The sequence below is a fragment of the Pristiophorus japonicus genome, chromosome 27, assembly GCF_044704955.1.
Source record: "Pristiophorus japonicus isolate sPriJap1 chromosome 27, sPriJap1.hap1, whole genome shotgun sequence".
NCBI classification, from domain to species: Eukaryota; Metazoa; Chordata; class Chondrichthyes; family Pristiophoridae; genus Pristiophorus; species Pristiophorus japonicus.
The window spans coordinates 14,903,094-14,919,168 of NC_092003.1; the positions used below are offsets into that span (position 1 = coordinate 14,903,094).

General features: G+C 49.9%; 1 protein-coding gene across 3 annotated transcripts in view; it reads left to right on the forward strand.

Annotated features, from left to right (window-relative positions):
- LOC139239347 (cathepsin L-like) overlaps positions 1–16,075 on the forward strand; it is a 68,695-nt gene that overhangs the window by 23,686 nt on the left and 28,934 nt on the right. The window contains exon 1 of one of the 3 annotated variants that reach the window (XM_070868025.1): positions 13,459–13,477. The exons of 1 other annotated variant lie outside the window; for it this stretch is intronic. The gene's annotated coding sequence lies outside the window, so the exon portion shown is untranslated. Of the gene's footprint in view, positions 1–13,458; positions 13,478–13,577; positions 13,600–16,075 lie in introns of those variants that run through there. One more of the 3 variants, XM_070868024.1, reaches the window with a different exon arrangement.

Sequence of the window (16,075 nt, forward strand, 5' to 3'; positions counted from 1 at the left end):
AAGTTTCTAAATGTTGTTAAAAAGTCAAGAATGTAGATCAATAATAGATGTTTAAAAGTATTTCGATTAAAAGTCTAAAATGTGCATTTTAAAAGTTCTCCCAAATTGTTTAAAAAGTTTTAAAGTTGATTAAAAGTTTAAAAATGAATTAAAAGTTGGTTAGGAGTTTAAGACGTTGGGTTGAACGCCGCTGCTGTGGTCCCTTCGGCCGGTTCAGCGCCGGCCTGAAGTCCCTTTGGCCAATTAAACGCCGGCCTGGAGTCCCTTTGGCCAATTAAACGCCGGCCTGGAGTCCCTTTGGCCAATTAAACGCCGGCCTGGAGTCCCTTTGGCCAATTAAACGCCGGCCTGGAGTCCCTTTGGCCAATTAAACGCCGGCCTGGAGTCCCTTTGGCCGGTTCCACGTCCCCCCAATCTGTCATCACAATGAACACCTGGTGAGTGACCACAGGGACAGGGGTGGGCACTTAAAGGTAAGTGACTGCGTATCGAGGCAAACATCCTTCCAATCTTTGGATCGCCTTTGAGGGCATTTCAAGCCAATGGCAGCTTTTGCCAGAGCTCTCCTAACTCGCACCGAGTCCCATTCACCCATCACCCCCTGCGCTCTATCAATCTCAGCCTTGAATATACGCAACAACTGGACATCTACAGCCCTCTGGGTAGAGAATTCCAAAGATTTACAATCCTTTCAGTGAAGACATTTCTCCTAATCTCTGTACTAAATGGCCGACCCCTTATCCTGAGACTGTGTGACCCCTGGTTCTAGACTCTCCAACCAGGAGAAACATCCTCCCTGCATCTACCCTGTCAATCCCCCTCAGAATCTGATACATTTCAATGTGATCATCTCTCATTCTTCTAAACTCTGGGAAATATAGGCCCGATCTACTCAATCCCTCCTCATAGGACAATCCCCCATCACAGGAATCAATCTGGTGAACCTTTGTTGCACTCCCTCTGTTATATCTGTAAACTTATACAGCCACCATAGGGCTCATCTCCTGCAGTCCCAAGGGATCCCACAATCCCTTGGAAGCAGAGGTACTTAAGGAGGCCTCACAGGCTGGAGAGGTACGCTGGAGACCTGCAATAAAAGACTACAGTCACACTTTACTTTGAGTTCACAGTATCCAGTCAGACTCTTTATTCATACATAACACCCTCTAAGGCAAGTATATCCTTCCTTGCGTTGGGAGACCTGAGATGTAGTCGAACTCCCAGTGACCTCACTGCTCTTTTGCACCTCATGTTCATTGCAGGCTCAAAGCGCTTTACAGCCAATGAGGTACTTTTGGAGTGTAGTCACTGTTGTAATGTGGGAAAGGTCAGCAGGTCACCTTGCCTCTAATTCTTAAGCTGTGACCTACTTCTCAATCCCCCAAAACAAACATGGGTTTGCCAATGTTCGTGAACACAGTGTCCCTTTAAGGCTACGATAAGACAATTTAACCGTGCAATGATTGCAAAATCCCGATCTACCACATGCTAAACAGCTCTTCGATCTGGCCATCCTGCCTGCCAATGACACAACGCGACCACCAGTGCATCAGATAAGAGAGCAACGCATGCGCTAAACGGAGGGAAGAGGAGAGTTTGAAGATAAAGTAAAAAAGGCCTCACAAACTCGTACGGACCCAATAAATATCTAAAATGGCAGCAAAGGTTTGCCAGGCGCACTGTCTGTTGCCGCACTGAATTACAGGCCCCACATATTAGAATGATACAGAAAAGACAGATTTGCATTTCTACAGTGCCTTTCATGACATCACTTCAGTGTGATAATGGTCACATCATCAGTTTGTTCAGTGATGTTGATTGAGGGATAAATATTGGCCCCAGGACACCAGGGAGAACTCCCCTGCTCTTCTTCCAATAGTGCCCTGGGATCTTTTACATCCACCCGAGAGAGCTGACCGGGCCCTCGGTTTAACCCCTCGTCCGAAAGATGGCACCTCCGACAGTGCGGCACTCCCTCAGTACTGTCCCTCCGACAGTGCGGCGCTCCCTCAGTACTGCCCCTCTAACAGTGCGTCGCTCCCTCAGTACTTCCCCTCCGACATTGCGGCGCTCCCTCAGTACTGCCCCTCCGACAGTGCAACTTCTCCCTCAGTACTGCCCCTCCCACAGTGCAGCACACTCTCAGCACTGGCAATGGGAGTATCAGCCTAGATTTCTGTGCTCAAGTCTCTGGAGTGGGACCCACAACCTACTGTCTAAAGAGGGGAAAGCGCTTACCAACTGAGCCACAGCTGAACTGGGGCTAAAAAGATTACAATTATGAGGACAGGTTGCACAGACTATGCTTGTATTCCCTTGAGTTTAGAAGATTAAGAGATTATCTGCATCTGCTACAGGCCAGTGAAGATTTTGAATATCAATGTCTGTCACTGTGCTCCATGTTGAGGGGACTGGATGGCGCAGTGGGTAAGGTGGGTATGTTACTGGGACTGTAATCCAGAGAGCGTAAGTTCAAATCCCCCCATATTCAACTCCCTGAAATAAACATCTGGCATCAGTAAATGTGACCATGAAGTTGGGGTAAAATCGGTTCACTAATGCCATTTGGGGAAGAAAAGCTACCATCCTCACCAGGTCTGGGCCTACATGTGACTCCACGCCCCACACCAATGTGGCCCCTCTGAAGAGACCACTGTAAGGTCCGAAGAGAATTGGGGGGGGTCCAGGTACATCGAACATTAAAATGTCATGGCCAGCTACTGAAGGTAAACAGAAAGGCCAATGGAATGCTGGCCTTTATATCGAGAGGACTGGACTACAAGGGGGTAGAAGTTATGCTGCAGCTGTACAAAACCCTGGTTAGACCACTCCTGGAGTACTGTGAGCAGTTCTGGACACCACATTACAGAAAGGATATATTGGCCTTGGAGAGCGTGCAGCGTAGGTTTAGCAGAATGTTTTCTTTGGAACAGAGGAGGCTGAGGGGAGACCTTATTGAGGTGTATAACATTATGAGGGGTCAACTGTAAAGTCCTGACCCTGCAGTACAGACTGACACGAGACACATGCTGAAGTCAAGGTCACTCTGGACCTGTACCTTTATTCCACAGCTCTCGAGTGCCACACCTGCCTGAGACCTGCCTTTATATACCTGTGTGGAACAGATATGCAGTGTCTCCTGCATGTACACCCCTGGTGGTAAAGTATTCTTGTGGTTACAGGTCATAGCTACTTACAGGCATGTATAGCATGGTAAGATACAGATATGTACAGTAGTGTGAGATACATGACATCACCCTCCCCCAAGGTCTTATTGTCTTAAAAGGTTCAGTCTCTCAGGTGGTCTACGCTCTCGCGTGGAGCGTCTTAGTTGTGGTTCAGTTGTTTGCCTTGGTGCCTGTTTTTCTTTCGGTGTGATTGCTGGTATCTCGCCTGGGCTGTCTGTTGATACTGCCCTTTCCTCAGGTTGTTCTCTCTGTCTGTCCACCAGGTGTGGTGTGAGTTCCACATTGTAGTCTGCCTCTGGTTCTGCAGTGTTGTTGGTGAATCTACTTTTTACTTGGTCTACATGCCTCCGGCAGGTTTGGCCATTGTCCATTTGTACAACCAGTAGCCTGTTTCCTTCCTTGCCTGTTAGTGTCCCTGCAAGCCATTTGGGACCCCTGCCATAGTTTCGCACAAACACTTTGTCCCCTATCTCATTCCACCTCCCCCTCGAATTTTGGTCATGGTACTCAGTTAGCTTCCGGCGCTTTGCCTCAACAATTTCATGCATGTCTGGGAGGATTAACGAGAGCCTAGTCTTTAAGGTCCGTTTCATCAATAGTTGCGCGGGGGGAACCCCAGTCAACGAATGCGAACGAGGTCTGTATGCCAGCAGCAGTCGCGACAGGCGGCCCTGCAGCGTGGGACCTTGAATTTTAAGCATGCCTTATTTAACGATTTGCACTGCTCGCTCCATCTGGCCATTGGAGGCCGGCTTGAACGGTGCCATCTTAACATGATTTATGCCGTGGTCAACTATAAAATCTTGAAATTCTGCGCTGGTGGACAAATATGTCAGGAATTCCGTGCGTTGCAAACATGGTTCTAAGGCTCTCCACAGTGGTGGAGGTGGTGCTCGAGTTTAAAATGGTGCACTCGATCCACTTTGAAAATGCATCGACGACTACGGGGAACATTTTGCCCATGAATGGGCCCGCATAGTCTACATGCACCCGCGACCACGATTTGGTGGGCCAGGGCCAGGAGCTTAGGGAGGCTTCCCTAGGGGCATTACTGAGTTGGGCACAAATGGTGCACCGCCGGACGCAGAGCTCCAAGTCCGCATCAATGCCAGGCCACCAGACGTGGGATCTGGCTGTGGCCTTCATAAGGACGATCCCCGGGTGCTCGCGGTGGAGCTCCCGGACAAACGCTTCTCTGCCTCGCAAGGGCATAACTACTCGGCTGCCCCACATCAGGCAGTCTGCCTGTAGTGAGAGTTCATGCATGCGCCTATGGAAAGGTTTGATCTCCTTGGGGCAGGCATCGCGAGCCTCTGCCCAGTCACCAGTTAAAACACATCTTTTGACTAAGGATAACGTGGGGTCGCTGGTCGTCCAGGCTCTGATTTGGCGAGCCGTCATGGACAAACCTGTGGATTCAAAGGCATTGATTGCCATGACCATCTCATAGTCCTGTTCGTCGGACCCTTCCGTGGTCGCCAGGGGTAGCCTGCTAAGCGCGTCGGCACAGTTGTCTGTGCCTGGTCTGTGCCTCATTGTATAGTCGTAAGACGCCAGCATGAGTGTCCACCGTTGAATGCGCGCCGAGGCATTGGCGCTTATTGCCTTGCACTCGGATAGCAGGGACATGAGGGGTTTGTGGTCAGTTTCTAATGCGAACTTGGCCCCGAAAAGGTATTGGTGCATCTTTTTGACACTGTACACGCATGCGAGCGCCTCCTTCTCAACCATACCGTACCCGCGCTCCGCCCGCGAAAGTGACCTGGAGGCATAAGCAATGGGTTGTAATTTACCCGCATCATTGACATGCTGTAAAACGCACCCGACCCCGTACGCTGACGCATCACATGTAAGAACTAGCTTTTTTCCTGGGTCAAAAAAGGCTAAAACACTGTTGGAACATAGAAGGTTGCTTGCCTTATTGAAGGCACGTTCCTGGGCGTCCGTCCAAAACCAATCGCATCCCTTTCTGAGTAGCACGTGGAAAGACTCCAGCAGCGTGCTCAAGTTCTTCATAAAGTTCCCAAAGTAATTGAGTAGCCCGAGAAAGGTGCACAGTTCCGAGACATTCCGGGGCCTGGGAGCCAGACGGTTTTGGATTCTGTTGGGCGGATTCCATCAGCGGCAATCCTTCTGCCCAAAAATTCAACCTCGGGCGCGAGAAACAGACACTTGGATTTCTTAACTCTTGGGCCTACCCGATCCAATCGACTTAGTGCTTCCTCCAAATTGCGGAGATGGGAGTCGGTGTTCCTGCCCGTGATGATTATGTCATCTTGAAACACAACCGTCCCCGGGATGGACTTGAGCAGACTCTCCATGTTGCACTGGAATATAGCAGCTGCCAACCTGATGCCGAATGGGCATCGATTGTACATAAAACGGCCTCGATGTGTGTTGATGGTGGTGAGTAGTTTAGACTCTTCGGTCAGTTCTTGGGTCATATACGCAGATGTGAGATCTAGTTTCGAGAAAAGTTTTCTTCCAGCCAATGTGGCAAATAGGTCCTCCGCTCTGGGCAGCGGGTATTGGTCCTGTAGGGAGACTCTGTTTATGGTAGACTTGTAATCCCCACAGATTCGTACTGTTGTAGGCATTAGACACCTGCTGAATATATCAAAACCTAGGGCAACGGCACCTGTAGCATAAGGTTAGAACTACACCTGTAGTATAAGGTTAGAACTAAATCTGTAACTCTAATACCATAAAATGGCTACCCGTGAGGCCTCAAGGGATTTCTGTTAGCTGAATTAGACTGCATTCCTGGAAACTGATAATTGTTGTTTCCCACAGACAGGACTAACAAGCTAATCAGCCAAGCCTTAGGACTAAATGTTCTGGTGGAAGCAAGGACAATACGACTCTGTAACAGGATTAAGATAAGGAGGCTACCAAAGACAGCACCCAAGGACAGTAAGATAAGGGGGACCTGGATTCATGTTACATGAGTCGTTCCTAGCAACACACCCCTTAGCAACACATCTCTTAGCAACACATCTCTTAGTAACACATGAGCCACTTTATGTTTAGAAACTAACTCTATCTATTGGTCTAATTGAATTTATAATCTATATGATGTAACTGTAGTAAACTGTTGTAAAACATATAAAGATCCATGAAACCCTTTGTTCTGTGGAGTAAAGTGCCTGGATCCAGTCCTGAGGCTTCCTCCCCGCTGGCGTTAATAAAGGCCGCATTGGCGTTGGAACCGACTCTGAGTGTTGAGTGATTCTTCTGATAAAACACTAACACTAACAGTACGGATCCATCAGGCTTCATGACGGGGACGATGGGACTTGCCCAGTCGCTAAATTCCACGGGTGAGATAATGCCTTCCCGCAGAAGCCGGTCCAGTTCGTGTTCAATCTTTTCCCTCATCACATAAGGCACAGCTCTAGCCTTGTGATGGACCGGTCTGACATCCTGTGTGATGTAGATTTTAACTTTAGCCCCTTTGAAGGTGCCCACACCTGGCTGAAAGAGATGTTCAAAACGACTTAGAACTGTTGAGCAGGAGGTCCATTCCTCTGACGACATGGCGTGAACATCATCCCATTTCCAATTTAGTTTTGCCAGCCAGCTTCTCCCCAACAGGACTGGGAGATCTCCGGGGACAATCCACAGGCGAAGTCGGTTCACCATCCCTTTGTGTGTGTCTGAGAGCATGGCGCTGCCAAGGACTGGGACAATTTCTTTGGTATAGATCCTTAGTTTAGTGTCGAGCTTTGTGAGTTTTGGTCTGTTGCTTTTGTGCGGCCACATCTGTTCAAATTGTTGGACGCTCATGAGAGATTGACAAGCTCCCGTGTCCAGTTCCATGTTGACTGGTATCCCGTTGAGTAGGACCCTCATCATTATTGAAGGCGTCTTGTTGTAAGAACAGTGGCCATTGATTGTGTTGACCCGCTGTACCTCGGTGTCCCGGGCACTGTCCCCACCGTCTTCTGGTCCGCTTTCCGACCCTTCCGAGCTGAGCTGCTGTTTTTCTGCGAGCCAGATGCCCTGTATAGTTGCAGTTTCTGCAAACAGCATGCTGAAATTGACACCCCCTCGTTGAATGCCTTCCCCCACATCTCCAGCACAGACCGCTTCTATTGTTTCCGAAGGATGAGCTGCGTCTCAGTGTGTAGCTAATGAGGTGGGTTGATGAGGTGTGAACGTCCGTTCTTGTGGCCCTTGATGGCTTCTGGCGCCACTGCCTGCTGTTGAAGACCTGCTCTCGTGCCTTTGTCTGTGTGTGGGGTAGCCGCTTGTTTCACGCTGTGAACCTCTTGTTCCGATGTTTCGTAGTTGTCGTACCCTCAACCTCGTTTCTTCTTCTCCTGCTAAGAATGTCTGTGCGACCAGTGCTGCTGCCTCTAGGGTCAAGTTCTTGGCCTATTCCTTCAATAAAAAAGTCTCTCAGTACTTCTCTCCTTAGTTCATCGGAGAACTCACATAAACTAGCCAGCCTCCGAAGTTCCGCCACAAAGTCGGGTATGCTCTGGCCCACACAGTGTCTGTAGTTGTAGAACCTGTGTCTGGCCATGTGTAGGCTGCTCGCTGGCTTCAGGTAGTCTCTCACCAGTGTGCTTAACTCCTCAAACGACTTGCTTGCTGGTTTCTCGGGTGCCAGCAGGTCCTTCATTAAGGCGTATGTTTTCGAGCCACAGCTGGTCAAGAGATGGGCTCTTCTCTTGTCTGCCTTATCGTCGCCCAACCAGTCTTTGGTTACAAAGCTTTGCTGGAGCCTTTCTATAAAGTCCTCCCAATTGTCTCCAGCATTGTATTTCTCATCTGAGCCGTTGGTAGCCATTCTGTGGATTCTGTGATCCCGTAACTCGTTGCCACTGTAAAGTCCTGACACTGCAGTACAGATTTACACGAGGCATGTAGTGAAGTCAAGATCACTCTGGAGCTGCACCTTTATTTCACAGCTCGCGAGTGCCACACTTGCCTGAGACCTGCCTTTATATACCTGTGCGGAACAGGTATGCAGTGTCTCCTGCAAGTGCACCCCTGATGGTAAAGTATGCTTGTGGTTACAGGTCATATCTAGTTACAGTCATGTATAGCATGGTAAGATACAGTTATATACAGTAGTGTGAGATACGTGACATCAATAACCAGGGGCATAGATTTACAGTAATTGGTCGGGGGTTTAGATGTGATTTGAGGGGAAATGTTTTCACCCAGAGGATGGTGTGGGTCTGGAACTCACTGCCTGAAAGGGTGGTAGAGGTAGAAACCCTCACCACATTTAAAGTGCTTGGATGTGCACTCGAAGTGCCGTAACCAACAGGGCTACGGACCAGGAGCTGGAAAGTGGGATTAGGCTGGGTAGCTGTTTGTCGGCTGGCACAGACATGTTGGGCCAAAATGGCCTCCTTCCGTGCTGTAAATTTCTACGATTTCTATGAATGCTATCCAGACTCCAAGGGTTAAGTTGCGCGGAGAGATTACACAAACTAGGATTGTATTCCCTGCAATTTAGAAGGATGAGGGGTGATCTGATCAAAGTTTTCAGGATATTAAGGAGAACAGATCAGGTAGACAGAGAGAAACATTTCCACTGCTTGGGTATTCTAGGACGTGGGGGCATATTGTCTAAACATTGGAGATAGGCCTTTCAGGAGTCAAATTGGGAAACACTTCTACACGCAAAGGGTGGTAGAACTTTGGAACTCTGTTCCACAAACGGCTGTCGATGCTAGATCAATTGTTCACTTTAAATCGGAGATTGATAGCTTTTTATTAACCAAAGGTATTAAGGGATAGGGGCCACAGGCGGATAGATGGAGTTAGGTCACAGATCATCCATGATCTCATCAAATGGCAGAACAGGCTCGAGGGGCTGAATGGCCTCCTCCTGTTCCCATGTTCCAAACTGGGGACAACGCGGGATGGGCAATGAAGACCAGCCTTGTCAGTGATGCCCACATACCAAGAAAGGAAAAACAGCCATCATTGTTTTCTCTCTGACACCAGGGTAGGGTTCCTGACCCATCCACTTTTCAATAGGACAGTCTTATTTTTTGAGCAACAATTTATCATTTTTAATTAAACCAATTAAGCAAAAGATTATTTCTTTCTAAGAGGTTTACATCCATTTATTTTCCTGTTTTTTCAAAAATCCATTATTGGGACCAGCGGGAGGGTTTTGCAATCAAATAACAAGACTAGGTGCCGAAATTCGGTAGCTCCCGGTTTGGGGGTGTAAATGGGTCACTGCACACAGCGATGATGTCGTCATCGCCGGCGCAGTGGCCCGGGGTGTTGTCGGTTTTCGCCTCCGCTAACTCCCGCGGAATTTCGTGAGAGGCGGTACTGGCCCCGGGCGAGAAATCGTTTGCGTCCCGTTAGTGCCGCCCGGGGGCGCTAACGTCAAGCGCCAACAATGCAAATTTACCCCCTCCTCGAATCATAGCGTCGTACAGCACAGAAGGAGGCCATTCGGCCCACGCTCACTCATTGAAAGAGCGATCCAATTAGTCCCATTCCCCCATTCTATCCACATAGCCCTGCAAATTTCTCCTTTTCAAGTATTGATCCAATTGCCTATTCAAATATACGATTGAGTCTGCCTCCACCGCATTTTCAAGCAGGGCATTCTACATCACAGCAACTTGCTGCATAAAACCATTCTCATCTTTCTTCTGGTTCTTTGGCCAATCAGCTTCAATCTGTGTCCTCTGGTTACCGGTCCTCCTGCCACTGGGAAGTTTCTCCCAATCTACTCGATCAAACCCCTTCATGATTTAGAATACCTCTATTAAATCTCCCCTTAACCTTCTCTACTCTAAGGAGAACAATCCCAGCTTCTCCACGTAACTGTAGTTCCTCATTCTTGGAACCATTCTGGTAAATCTCCTCTGCAGCCTCTCCAAGGCCTGGACATCCTTCTTAAAGTGTGGTGCCAAGAATTGGACACAATACTCCAGCTGGGCCCTAACCAGTGTTTTATACAGGTTTAGCATAACTTCCTTGCTTTTGTACTCTATGCCTCTATTAATAACGCTCAGGATCCCGTATGCTCTTTGAACAGCCTTCTCAGCTTTATACTTCATTGGCTATAAAGCGCTTTGAGACATCCGGTGGTCATGAAAGGCGCCAAATAAATACAAGTTTTTTTCTTTCTTCCTTTGTCTCTTTCCTTCTAGAAGCTAAGAATTAGGAGCAGGAGGAGGCCATTCGGCCCCTCGAGTCGGCTCTTCTTTCTGCATTTGAACCGTTTTGGAACTGCAAAAGCGCCGGAGTTTGAAAATATATCGCCCATACTGAGAGCAATAGCCAGTCTCGGCTTTAATAATATTAAATATGAATCAGATCATTGTAAAAAGAGCCAGAGGGGGGAGAGGAGGAGAATTTATTTTACGCAGCGAGTTGCTGTGATCGGGAACGCGCTGTCTGAAAGGGCGGTGGGAGCAGATTCAATCGTAACTTTCACAAGTGAATGAGATAAATAGTTGAAAGGGAGAAGTTTGCAGGGCTGTGGGGAAAGAGCAGGGTGAGTGGGACCAATTGGATCGCTCTTTCAACGAGCTGGCACAGGCACGATGGGTCCAATGGCCTCCTTATCTGCTGTATGATTCTATGATGAGAGTGTGAGACCAAATAAACACTGGAACAAGGAACTGGGGATTGACCCCAAATGTAAAAATTAGGGTGAAATGAATAAAGTAGCAGAGGCCATTGGACCAAAAGCTTCAACACCATAAAATAGCCAGTAAACAGGCTGGAGTGAGGGAAGTGTAAGACAAGTCAAGGTGATCAGATGAGAGAATGTTGCATATTCAGCCAGAATGGAGATCAAAAGACTTGTAATTCTACAGCACCTCTCATGACCTGAGGATGCCCCAAAGCGCTTTACAGCCAATGAAGTACTTTTGATGTGTAGTCACTGCTGTAATGAGGAACACACGGCAGCCCATTTGCACACAGCAAGCTCCCACAAACAGCAATGTGACAATGAGATCATCTGTTTGATCCCAGGACACTAGGGAGAACTCCCCTGCACTTCTGTCAATAGTGACCGTGGGATCTTTTCCGCCCACCTGAGTGGGCAGACAGAGACTTGGTTTAACATATTATCCATAAGATGGCACCTACGACAGTGCAGCGCTCCCTTAATACTGGCACCAGGAGTGTTGGCCTGGATTATGGGCTCAAGTCTCTGGACTGGGACTCGAACCCACAACCTTCTGACAGAGGCAAGAGAGCAAATGCTACCCACTGAGCCTGGGCTGACACATTCAGTGGGTATAACTCTCTCGTTAACTGAGTCAGAATGGTTTGGATTCAAGGACCAATACAGTGACAAGGCTTTTTTTTTAGCAGCACCAAAGTCTCGCTAAAACCACCTTTCTCTCCTCTGAAGATACATTCGGGCTTAATTAAGGAAATGAGCCAGTATAGCTGGTATACAGGAACAGAAGAACCTCTGATATCCATCTGTACCAGTGTTGGAGTCCTACGTCATATATGGGAGCTCAAAGGGGCATTGGTGATAATTGGACGATTCCAATTGGCCAAACTGGCCTTTTTGATTAGGTCATTTTTGCGATGTTTGGTGGTGTCAGTCGTTGCTCAGTCAGTGTCTCTCCCACTCTCTCATCTCCGAGTCACAAGCTTGTGCCATCGAGCCCCACTCCAGAGATTGACCCCATAATCTAGGCCGACACTCCCAGTGCCAGTACCGAGGGAGCACTGCACTGTTGGAGGAGCAGTACTGAGGGAGCGCCGCACTGTTGGAGGAGCAATACTGAGGGAGCACTGCACTGTCGGAGGGGCAGTACTGAGGGAGCGCTGCACTGTCGGAGGGGCAGTACTGAGGGAGTGCTGCACTGTCGGAGGGGCAGTGCTGAGGGAGTGCCGCACTGTCGGAGGGGCAGTGCTGAGAGAGTGCCGCACTGTCGGAGGGGCAGTACTGAGGGAGCGCTGCATTATCGGTGGGGCAGTACTGAAGGGGCGCCATGCTGTCGGAGGTGCAGTACTGAGGGAGTGCTGCACTGTCAGAGGGGCAGTACTGAGGGAGCGCTGCACTGTCAGAGGGGCAGTACCGAGGGAGCGCCACACTGTCGGAGGTGCAGTACTGAGGGAGTGCTGCACTGTCAGAGGGGCAGTACCGAGAGAGCGCCACACTGTCGGAGGGGCAGTATTGAGGGAGCACTGCATTATCGGTGGGGCAGTACTGAGGGAGCACTGTACTATCGGAGGGGCAGTTTTTTTAATTTCAAAATATACTTTATTCATATAAAAATTTGTACAGTACATTCAAAAGCTGTTCAGTACATTTAGCTGCAGTCAGCAAGTACTGAGGGAGCACTGTACTGTTGGAGCGGCAGTACTGAGGGAGCACTGTACTGTCGGAGAGGCAGTACTGAGGGAGCATTGCACTGTCAGAGGAGCAGTACTGAGGGGATGCCGCACTTTCGAAGGGGCAATACTGAGGGAGTACCACACTGTTGGAGGGGCAGTACCACACTGTCGGAGGGGCAGTACTGAGGGAGTACCACACTGTTGGAGGGGCAGTACCACACTGTCGGAGGGGCAGTACTGAGGGAGTACCACACTGTTGGAGGGGCAGTACCACACTGTCGGAGGGGCAGTACTGAGGGAGTACCACACTGTTGGAGGGGCAGTACCACACTGTCGGAGGGGCAGTACCACACTGTCGGAGGGGCAGTACTGAGGGAGTACCACACTGTTGGAGGGGCAGTACCACACTGTCGGAGGGGCAGTACTGAGGGAGTACCACACTGTTGGAGGGGCAGTACCACACTGTCGGAGGGGCAGTACTGAGTGAGTGCCGCACTGTCGGAGGAGCAGTACTGAGGGAGTGCCGCACTGTCGGAGCGACAGTACTGAGGGAATGCCGTACTGTCGGAGGGGCAGTACTGAGGGAGTCCCGCACTGTTGGAGGGGCAGTACTGAGGGAGTGCTGCACTGTCGGAGGGGCAGTACTGGCTGTGAAGCACTTTGGGACGTCCGGAGGTCTGAAATGAGCTGTAGAAATGTGAGTTCTTTGTTTCGTAAAACGAATTGTTACTTTTATTTTTGGTGCTCCTGAGGCAAAATTGATCGCGCAAAGTCCAACTAACGCTGGCTTCTGTGGTGAACTCTGAGGGGACCCTGTGTCACTGACACAAGGAGCAGGAGGCCAAAGGAACGTGGAGAAAGTGCAGTTAAAAAAATGAGGAAGATGGCTGGGCAATTTTTCTAAATGATGATGCAACTTTTGAACGGCCTGGCTGTTTGTTTCCCCGGTGTCCAATGCTGTGACGACCTTCTGTGTCTGCAACTCTCCATTGGTCAGTCGACTGAATGGGGTTGGAGGGGGTGGGAGGGAGGGCCCATGCTCATTGTGCTATAAAAGATCCGGTAAGTTCCACCAGTCCATCGAAGCTGCCGGGAGCTGACTGAAGGAGCACTGGTGAGTGAGTGGCCTGGGGCAGATGGACAAGCAGGAGGGTGAGGGGTGGGCTGGGGGAATGGAACGTGCATCAGTCCACACCCAGTTTGCCTGGCTGTCGGCTCAGGACTGACTTGAAGCCCCCTGACCATTGCATAGCCTCGTATCTTTTTCTCTGAGGAGGTAACAAGGAGGGTCGATGAGGGCAGTGTGTTTGATGTGGTCTACATGGATTTTAGCAAGGCTTTTGACAAGGTCCCCCATGGCAGGATGATCAAAAACGTAAAGTCCATGGGATCCAAGGGAGAGGGGCAAATTGGATCCAAAATTGTCTCAGTGACAGGAAGCAAAGGGTAATGGTTGATGGGGTGTTTGTGCGACTGGAAGGCTGTTTCTAGTGGGGTTCCGCAGGGCTCAGTACTCGCTCCCTTACTTTTTGTAGTATAAATGATTTGGATTTAAATGTCGGGGATCTGATAAAGAAGTTTGCAGATGATACAATAATTGTCTGTATGGTTGACAGTGAGGAGGAAAGCTTTAGACTGCAGGAAGATATCGATGCACTGGTCAGTCGGGCAGGAAAGTGGAATATGGAATTCATTCCGGAAAAGTGTGAGGTAATGCATTTGGGGAGGGGCAACAAGGCAAGGGAATACACAATAAATGGGAGGGTACTGAGAGATGGGGAGGAACAGAGGGAACTTGGTGTGTGTTTCCACAGATCCTTAAAGGTAGCAGGTAGATAAAGTGGTTAAATAGACATATGGAATGCTTTCCTTTATTAGCCGAGGCATAGAATATAAGAGCAGGGAAGTTATGCTAGAACTGTATAAAACACGAGTTAGGTCACAGCTGGAGTACTGCGTGCAGTTCTGGTCGCCGTATTATAGGAAGGATGTGATTGCACCAGAGAGGATGCAGAGGAGATTTACGAGGATGTTGCCAGGGCTGGAAAATTTTAGCTATAAGGAACGATTGGATAGGCTGGGGTTGTTTTCTTTGGAACAGAGTAAGCTGACTGGAAATGTAATTAGCAGAGGGGTCAATAACCAGGAGGCACAGATTTAAAGTAATTGGTAGAAGGATTAGAGGGGAGATGAGGAAAACATTTTTCATCCAGAGGGTGGTGGGGGTCTGGAACTCGCTGCCTGAACAAGTGATTATGGCAGAAACCCTCATCACATTTAAAAATTACTTGGAAGTGCACTTCCTAGTACAGGGCTACGGACCTAGTGCTGAAAGGTGGGATTTCCTGGGTAGCTTTTTTTTGACCGGCACGGACATGATGGGCCAAATGGCCTTCTGTGTTGTAATTTTCTATGGTCCCAACCTAGTTTTAGCTTGGCTCAGTCGGTATCACTCTCTCTCTCTCGCCTGAGTCAGAAGATCGTAGGTTCCAGCCACACTGCAGACGTGGGCCCATAATCTAGACTAACCCTCCAGTGCACTACTGCACTGTCAGAGTGTGCTGACTTAGGGATGAGCTACAGATAATCTGTTTTACTGATGTTGGTTGAGGGATATATATTGGCCCAGGACTCTAGGGAGAACTCTCCTGCTCTACTTCCAATAGTTCCCGTGAGAGGGCAGATGGCACATCGGTGTAACATCTACAAGATGGCAGCTCCAACAGTGTGGTGTTCCCCAAGTACTGCCCCTCCGACAGCGCAGTCGTCTCTCAGTACTGTTCCTCCGACAGTGCAGCACTCCTTCAGTACTGCCCCTCCGACAGTACAGCGCTCCCTCAGTACTGCCCCTCCGACAGCGCAGCGATCCCTCAGTACTGCCCCTCCGACAGTACAGCGCTCCCTCAGTACTGCCCCTCCGATAGCGCAGCGATCCCTCAGTACTGCCCCTCCGACAGTACAGCGCTCCCTCAGTACTGCCCCTCCAACAGTGCGGCGCTCCTTCAGTACTGCCCCTCCAACAGTACAGCGCTCCCTCAGTACTGCCCCTCCGACAGTGCAGCACTCCTTCAGTACTGCCCCTCCGACAGTGCGGCGCTCACTCAGTACTGCCCCTCCGACAGTACAGCGCTCCCTCAGTACTGCCCCTCCGACAGCGCAGCGCTCCCTCAGTACTGCCCCTCCAACAGCGCGGCGCTCCCTCAGTACTGCCCCTCCGACAGTACGGCACTCCCTCAGTACTGCCCCTCCGACAGTGCGGCTCTCCCTCAGTACTGCCCCTCCAACAGCGCAGCGCTCCCTCAGTACTGCCCCTCCAACAGTACAGCGCTCCCTCAGTACTGCCCCTCCGACAGTGTGGCGCTCCCTCAGTACTGCCCCTCCAACAGTGCGGCGCTCCCTCAGTACTGCCCCTCCAACAGCGCAGCGCTCTCTCAGTACTGCCCCTCCGACAGTACAGCGCTCCCTCAGTACTGCCCCTCCGACAGCGTAGCGATCCCTCAGTGCTGCCCTTTAGACAGCGGGGCGCTCTCTCAGTACTGCCCCTCCGACAGCGGGGCGCTCTCTCAGTACTGCCCCTCCGACAGCGGGGC